Source organism: Belonocnema kinseyi, chromosome 5, assembly GCF_010883055.1.
Source record: "Belonocnema kinseyi isolate 2016_QV_RU_SX_M_011 chromosome 5, B_treatae_v1, whole genome shotgun sequence".
Lineage (NCBI taxonomy): Eukaryota > Metazoa > Arthropoda > Insecta > Hymenoptera > Cynipidae > Belonocnema > Belonocnema kinseyi.
Window position 1 is genome coordinate 109,955,670 of NC_046661.1, and position 8,437 is coordinate 109,964,106.

The 8,437-nt window shown below is 28.4% G+C and overlaps 2 protein-coding genes across 3 annotated transcripts in view; one reads left to right on the forward strand and one right to left on the reverse strand.

Moving 5' to 3' along the window:
- LOC117173142 (protein adenylyltransferase Fic) overlaps positions 1 to 8,437 on the reverse strand; it is a 60,805-nt gene that overhangs the window by 27,953 nt on the left and 24,415 nt on the right. The gene's annotated exons all lie outside the window — the stretch shown is intronic.
- Positions 1,050 to 8,437, forward strand: part of LOC117173140 — a 40,900-nt gene continuing 33,512 nt past the window's right edge. For both annotated transcript variants that reach the window (XM_033361540.1, XM_033361539.1), the window contains exon 1: positions 1,050 to 1,165. The gene's annotated coding sequence lies outside the window, so the exon portion shown is untranslated. The remainder of the gene's footprint in view (positions 1,166 to 8,437) is intronic.

Below are 8,437 nucleotides of genomic sequence, written 5' to 3' on the forward strand. Positions count from 1 at the left end.
TTATGAGGGAGTTGCAACGATTGTACCCGGAATATTCTGTTAAACTGATTGTCCTTATCATCGGCGCTCTTGGAGGTGCCAAGCTTTCACTTGCTAATAGCCCAAAAAGCATCCCTGCCTGTCAACAATATGCTAGAACACTTGCGGGAAAAATGCAGAAGACGGTTGTCCTTGGGTCGCTCCGTGTTCTTAGGGTCCACGAGGCTTTTGCTGGATCGTCGTATTGATTCCTTTACAGACTGTAACCACCTACCTCACGGTTGTGAGACGTGGTTATGGCTGAAATTTTACCGCGATTTCGCTGGAAGCGGGTGCAATTTTTCAGATTAGCACCCGCTCCCGGCGAAATCCTGCGGTTGTCCTTATGACAAATTTTTAATTATATATATATATAAACTATGCAATATATTTTCCATTTAAAATTAATTCTTTTTTTTTTAATTCAACTATTTGGCTGCAAGTTAAACTTATTTTTTGTTAAAATGCATACTTTTTTGTTGTAGATTTGTTATTTTATTTGACAATTCAACGATTTTGTACAAAAATTAATTATTTAATTTAAAAATAAACTATTTTGTGGAAAATTTAATTATTTTCTTGAAAAGTGAACTAATTTGTTGAATATTCGTCTGTTTGCTTAAAGCAATTTAAGATAACTATTTAGATGAGAATGCGACAGTTTTTCTTTGAAGGTCAATCTTTTTTATGGAAATTCAACCATTTGGTAAAAAATTCAACTACTTGGTTAAAAATTAAGTTTTTGGTAGAAAATTCAAGTTTTATTTATTTTTCAAATTAAAATATTTTTTTGATTTAAATATCAACTATGCTTTATATTTTTCGTTGCGAATTAATCCTTTTTTATTAAGAATTCATCTACTCGGTTGATTGAATTTTGTTGAGACACCGTAGTAAACATTTGCTTCTTGAATGTTTTTTTATATGAACTCGGTTTAAAAATCCCACCGAAATCTTGAGATCAGATGTTTTTCGTTTTACTTCCTTTTTCAGTTTTTCTTAGTCAGTTCAGTTTGCCTTTCTTCTACTTTGTCATTCTCTCGACATTCTCTCGATTCTCTCATTCGTGGAAGAATCATGTATACGATGTATACTCAATGACGAAAATTTACTAATAAAAGTTGATTTCAATGTCAGGAAATTAAAGGTAAATCAAATTCATATAAAATATGCTATGAACCAAACGTCTTCATTATCATATAATAGTTAAAGATTGTGACAATTTAAAGAAATCTCATATTGCACGCTGCCAAACATAACCTTCAAATTTTAAGTATTTATCAAATTACAATATCAGGTATAAGAAAAACCTCATTTACGACCTACTCAAATCGGTTTTAATCCTTCGTTAAATCTTCCTTTAACATGGTGATGGTATAGTTATATGTATACAATATTTAAGTTGTAGGTTATCAAATTCTATTTTATTCTTTGAAATTTACCGGAAATGGCAATTTATCAGGAAACTACGTTTAATAATTAATCCTTCTTTAATTATTGTCCTGATTTTTTGTACTATGTCCAAATTTTGTATGTGCGAAAACAAAAATTTGCGATTTTTATTGCGTGGACCTCCATTTTGTTGACTATTTCTGAGGGCACATCCGCTTGTCACTATACAATTCAGTTTTAAAATCTTAAACGTGTGGAATTTTACTGAAATGTAAGAACAAAGAAAAAAATTGCAATTTTTTAAACAAATTTTATTATTTTGTTCAAAATTTAATTTTTTTGCTAAAAATGCGCAACTGCTGGATTGAAAACTACTTTTTTTTAACGATTATTGTAACTAACTTGTTGAAAATTCGTTTCTTTCGTTTAATTCAACTTTTTCGGTTAGAAGTTGAAATAATTTTTTTGGTAAAACATCAATATTATTAAGTTTTTCAATGAAAAATCAACTACCTAGTTGAAAGTGGAACTACTTTGTTAAAAATTAATTTCTTGGTTGATGCAAAGATATATATTTGGTTGATGATTCATCATTTTAATCAAAAGTCTTTTTGTTTTGTTGAAAAATGAAATATTTTGTTAAAAATTAATTTCTTAAGTAAAAAATTAACCTATTTCTTTAAGAAATTCATCTGTATGTTGAAAAATTCATCTTTTTTGTTGAAAATTTAACTGTTTTGTTGAAAATTCGCTTGTTAAAAATTTTTTAAGCTCTCAAAATAACTATTCCATTTTTGGATGAAAATTAAACTTTTTCAGTGGAAAATAATGTATTTTGTTGAATATTACTATCTTTAGTTAAAATTTTGACGATATTATTAATTTTTTTTATTGATCGATTTTTTATTAAAAATTTATCTTTTACAGTTGAAAAATCGTCATTTTGGTAAAAAATTAATCTTTATGGTTCAAAATTCATATTTTTAGTCGAGAATTGGAATCTAATAGTTAAAAATAAATTTTTTTGATTAAAAATCTGAAAAATTTGTTGAACATTTTCTTCTGTTTAAAATCAATATTTTAAATGAGAGTTTAACTACCCGGTATTTGGTTAAATAAGTGTCTTCTTTGGTTACAAATGTACGGGTTTTGTTAAAAATTCGTCTTTTGCGGTAGAATACTAATCTTTTTACTGAAAAATGCAACTTTTTCGTTGAAAATTAATTTCTTTTGTTAAAAATGTAACTTTTTAACTGTTAATGTATCTATTCCATTTTTGGTTGAAAATTTATATTTTTAATTGGGAATCCGTGTATTTTGTTGAAAAATCATTTTTTTTTAAATTCGTCTTTTCGGAACAAAAATTGACAACGGTCAGGGAAAATGAGAAATTGACCAGGGAAAAGTCAAGGAATATTGAGGAATTTCAAAATTTGTATTTCTTATCTACCCTAATTTTTAAATAATGCGCCTTTAGTTAAATAGTATTAGGAATGGAGAAAATTAGAGGAACAGATCCTCTAAACATTTTGTTCAAGTACTTGTACATGGTAAGGAGATACATTTTTTTTTTAGTTCTTACAAAAATAGAAGTTGCTAATACAAATCAGTAAAAAATTGGAAACCTTTGAAGTACAATACTTAAAATGTTCGTATTAAGTGTAATATTTATTTTAAAAAGTGGGGCCCTAAAATAAAAATGTTGGCCAACTGGACGTTCGTTTGTTCACAATCTTACGGTTCAATTGTCTTAAATACTTTCAACGAACCTGACTGAATGATTTGAATACGTAATGAATTTACAGGTAAAAATTTACTAGTTTCGAGGTTTTAAACTCAATTTGCTTTGAAAAGAATATAAAGTTTTCAAAATATTTACCCTGTTCTATACTTTAGGAAGTTTTTCAAAAACTGTGGTTTTTACTGCACAATATATAATTCGAAATCTATTTAAAAAGTTAATGATATTCGAAGTGTAAACTCGATGCGAATTTCAATCGAATTTAAATTAATATTGAACAGTTTCAAGTGCGTTTACAAATAAGACAATGTGAAAATCTTGCAAGCCTGATTTGCTTCATAAAATTTCGAAAATGGTCAGTAGAAATTTGTGATAGCTATTTAATTATTAAATCAGGCCTCGGACTCACTTTTTTTTTTAACTGTGCCACTATTGTACAACTATTTTGCTACTATTGCACCACTATTTTTCTACTATTGAATCAAAATTACACTAATACTATTATTTTTTTCAAATTTCTCGCTAACGCAACTATTTTTTCACTTTGTTTTTTAACGTATTTAGAGTATTTTAAATGATTATAATGGATTTCAGAGAATTAAAAAGATTTCAAGGGATTTTAAGAAGTTTCATTTCAGAGAATTTTAAAAAAATTTGAAGCAATATTACAAGTTTCAAAATAATTTGTGGGATTTCAAAGTATTTCACGGCTTCTCCAAGGAACATTTCAATGAATTTCAAAGAATTTGAACCATTTTACAATATTTTACAAGATTCCAAGAGATTTCAACGGATTTTGTGAAATTTTAAAGAACGTCTAGAGAACTATAGAAAGTAAAAAAAAAAATGTAAGTGACTTCTAAGAGATTTCAAGTAATTTCTATGAATTCTATGAAATTTTATGGGGCCTCAGAGGATTTTCAAGATACAAACACTTTTAAAAGAATTCTAAAAGATCTTCAAGATTTCAAAATGTTGCACGGCATTCAAAAGATGTCTTGGCATTTCAAAAGGTTTAGGGGAATTAAAAAATTTCGAAAAATTTTAAAGGACAGACTGTATTTAAAAAGATTCCCAGGAATTTCATAGGATTCCAAAGAATTTCGTACGGTCATATAAAATTTCTAAGGCATTTCAAATGATTTTGTAGGATTTCTGATAATTTTAATATTTCAAGGAATTTACAAAATGTTAAAAGACTTGAAGAAATCTGACAATATTTTAGGGATTTCTAGGGTTGTAAATGAAATTTCAGGATTTAATATTATTATAAGGGTTTTTGTAGATTTTAAGGAATTTAAAAAACGCACTGTAGAAACTGCGGGTACCAAAAAAATCCGGCTATTTGTATCGATATTCCGGTACAAATAATCCCGTTTCCAGGCCCCGTTATTCGCGCCGAAAAAAAACACCAAAGCATTTTACAGAGTTTAGGGTATTATAACATTCCAAAAAATTAACCGCGATTTCAAAATTTGTAAGGTTTTTCAACGATTTTCGTAAAACTTCAGAAAATTACAAAGGATTTTGAATAGGTATCTAGGATATCGATGATATTTTAAATATTTCAAGGAATTCGAACGCATTTCTGGAGAACTTTAGGGAGTAAATGAAATAAAATTTGAAAGGACTTCAGTATTCCGGGATTTAAATGTATTTAAGGGACCACAGGGTTTCAAAATATCTTATAATATTTCTAAGGTTCCTGAAGAATTTTAAAGCTTTTATGGTATTTAAAAGATTCTAATAGATTCCCCACTATTTTATGGGAGTTGTTTATTGTATACTAGGTTAAAAAATAACTAAACCTTGAGATTTAATGTTTAAAAAATTGCATGACATTTTGAATTTCTTAAAAGAGTCCAGGGCCTGCTAATGTTATTTCACCTTTATCTCTAATATTTTAAAAAAAATCTAATTTCCAGGTAACTAAAAAAAGCCTGAAAATGCAGGAGCTTTTTCAAAAACCTCCTCGCATCACTTCAATCATGTCAGTTTACTACCCCAACGAATGTTTCGTCTGCAAGGCCTCAAGTCCCTTAAAAAGATGCAGTCGCTGCAATATGATTAGCTATTGCAAAAAAGAGCACCAGAAAGAACACTGGTCCGATCACAAGGACATGTGCAATGTCATCTCCGCCATTTTGAAGGAGACACAATACTCCCACATCTTCGAAAACTGTCGAGGCATTGACGCGGAAAATTGGCAAGAAAGGAAACAGAAACTTGTCCAAGTTATTGAAATGAAACTCGAGAGACCACTCGCTATATACGAATTACAGATGATTCATTTTCCAAGATCCTGTTTCGTCTGCCACGATTCCCGACAAGAATTGCTAAAGAACTGTCCCGGTTGTCCGAATGCCAGTTTTTGCGAGGAACATCCAAGCGATTCTCGTCACGATAAAGACTGCTCCCAAATTAAAAAATGCCACGAACTAGATACCATCTATCAGGGAAGAATTGCCGCCTCTAGTTTAGGAACAGTGGGTAAATCATTCATAGAGAAGACTCCTATTACCAAATCTAAATCACAAAAGTTGCCTGCATCGATGGAAGAATATCTCGAGTACGCTAAAGTTCCGACGAAGTGTGACATGATCAGATTCTACGTAGCGGAATTTTTAAGCCTTCCTCTGATGTCCTTTGATGTTTTACAAAAACTCAAACATCCACCAGCTTCGAAATTAGTGATTCATGTCTTAAACAGCAAAGAGCAGCTTGAAGATACAAAAGCTTGGGAGGTCCTTTTTCATTTGATCCCAAGTTTAACTCAACTCAAGATTATAATGTTGGAATTTAAGGAGAATAACAAGCTACAAGAGAAATTGTGTGATAAATGCCGATCGAGCAAGAAGAAATTGACTATTCAAACTATTGCGCTCAATTATGTTGATTATGCGGAATGTAAAGAATTCGAAGAGCCGGCTCTTGCATTTTTTGGGAATGTGAATATAAATGGCGAGTCGGAATTGCAAAAGAGGTTTTGGAAATTAAATCTAATGGCCTGGGGAATGGTGAATTGTCCTCTGGTGATGCTTACAGACTCGGAGGAAAATTTGCAGAGGATTAAAGAAAGCATTGAGGACACTTTTAATGAGGTTCTGATCATTTATGAGGGGAATACTGATTTCGTAGATACGAGGCCAAGAAGGCAGTGGCAAAATGAAGGGCTCTGCAGGTAATTTGAATTTTTGGCAGTGAATTATATTTTTAAAAAAGGATATTGAAATTCCTAAGAATTCCCTTTGAAAATATATTAATTTAGACATTTTTGCAATTAAAAAATAAAATTATTTTAATTGGCGGGCTCTCTAAACAACAAAAAAAAGAATTAAAAATTAAGGGAAGTAGATTTTATAGAGATTATAAAGCAGCAACACAAGCTTTTTTAAAGGTAAACACTTTTAATTTAAAACGATGAGATACATAGGTCTTCATGTTTGAATCAATTTTTTCCTGTCAAGAAAGTGATAAGCTTGAAATTAAAATTTTGGAAATTAAAATCGTTGAATTTGGTAATTTTGTATTTAAGTTCAAGGTCCATATGTGATTAGCAGTTTAAAAATTGCAAAGTGCTTAACAATTCAATCCATTGCAATTTGTACAGTTTTTTAATTTAAACATTGAAATTTGATGTTATACCAATTCAAATATAATTTTAGTTTTTAAAAAATCAGAAATTGAAACGATTCCCATTCAAATTTAAACGTATGTAAAATAAATCTTAAAAATGTAAGGCTTCTAAATTTGAAACGTTGAATGATCTAGGGCTTAAAATTTAAAGGCAACGCAAATTTTTTAAATAAGGATTTAAAAGCCAAAAAATAAATACAATATCATAATTTTAAATGTTCAAAGTTTGGAAGCATTCAGTGTTTTCAATGATGAAGATTAATCATTATCCAGAATAGTTAAATAGTTCTGTAAGTATTTTAGATCAAAGTATGCTTTGAAGGTTTTTCAATTGAATGTGTTGAAAACTTAAATGCTAGAAAGTTTCATTTTTTTCAGAAACTCAAGTGTTTAGAAAAATTAAACTTTAAAGGTTCACTTTATTTCTCGCAATATTTAAAATTCTGGAATTTGGAATGGTGAAAGTTTTGGTGACTTTTTATTTGACAGAATCGCATATTTTAGTACAAAAATGTATCCAGCCGTTTTAAACGTGACTTGATATTACATGATATGATACTTATTAATAATATATTTATTGTCTTTAAAATTTCTATGATTTTAGTTTACAATTATATTTTCAATGTGCAATTGTAAAACAGTTTAATCATTGAGGCCTTGAAACTAAAGTTTTTTGTTAAATTAATTTTCAGATTAATTTTTCTAACTAAATTTCAGTTTTGAATTGAATAATTTTAGGTTTAAATATAAACCAACTTCAAATTGAAAAACTTAAAATTGTACAATTTCAAAAAATGAAATCAGCAATATTGTTTTGTATTCTTGATCTTAATTTTTATTTTTCAATGTAAGATTTTAAAATTGTCCGATTTTTAGTTTTAGATTTTAACACGTAAGTCATTTTAAATTTAAAAAATATTTAATTAGAAAATTTCTAGAATGAATTCTATGATTCTAAAAGAAGATTTGAAATTTAAAAATGATCCTGTTTAAAATAAGAAAATATTAAACTTTAAACTATCTAAAATTGATGCATCAGTAAATGGACAATTTTCGTAATTTTAAGTGGTTAAAATTTCAAAGTTGTGAATTTTCATGATAAACGCTAATTCTTAATTTTTCCCTTTCATGAGTTTTAATTTTTCAATTAAAATTGATTAAATTTTTTTTGTCGTTTTAACGTTCGGGAGTTGAAATTTTTTCAGTTTTAATGGTTCCGATTTGAAATTACTATTTATTTCTAAAGGTTTTTTTAGCTTGTAATTTTATTATGTAGCAACAATTTAAAATTCTAAGATTTCAGAAGCTGTGCCTTTGAAAGATTCAGTTTAGTTTTCAATATTAAATTGTCAAATTCTAATTGCTTTGAATTTAAAATCATTCAAATTTAAAAGTTTTCGATTTTTAATTATTTAATTTTGAACGCTTTTAATTATAAATAATACACTTTCAATTTCTCTGAATTTTAAATGTTCCAATTTCCAAAATTTAAATGTTAAATTATTCAATTTTTAATGTTTTGACATTGTCCTATTTTCGAAATTTTAATCTAAAATCGTCCTAGTTTCGTGATTCTCTAAATAAGATAAAAATTGCTTTAGAAACTATACAAATAAACTACTTTTTCTCATTAAATTGTCCAAAATTGTT